This window comes from Penaeus monodon, chromosome 25, assembly GCF_015228065.2.
Source record: "Penaeus monodon isolate SGIC_2016 chromosome 25, NSTDA_Pmon_1, whole genome shotgun sequence".
Lineage (NCBI taxonomy): Eukaryota > Metazoa > Arthropoda > Malacostraca > Decapoda > Penaeidae > Penaeus > Penaeus monodon.
This window is the reverse complement of record NC_051410.1, coordinates 34886187-34886418: the sequence shown is the minus strand read 5'-3', so window position 1 is coordinate 34886418 and position 232 is coordinate 34886187. Positions and strand designations below refer to the sequence as shown.

General features: G+C 25.9%; 1 protein-coding gene across 1 annotated transcript in view; it reads right to left on the bottom strand.

Moving 5' to 3' along the window:
• LOC119589184 (calpain-B-like) overlaps positions 1-232 on the bottom strand; it is a gene marked incomplete at its 5' end in the record, with an annotated part of 12659 nt that overhangs the window by 11916 nt on the left and 511 nt on the right.

The following is a 232-nucleotide window of genomic DNA, read 5'->3' as shown; positions in this document are numbered from 1 at the left end:
CGACATATCATTTCTTAATATCCATCGACATTCATGTATATAATACAATAGATAAATCAAATACATCGGATACAGTCATCCATTTTTTATAAAAAACAGTCATGTAAATGATACATTGGATAAATCGGATCGGATACAATCATTAAATTCTTATTTAAAAAATGAGACACTGACATTCATTTAAATAATACAATGAGTTAATCAAATAGATCGCATAAAGGTATCAAATTCT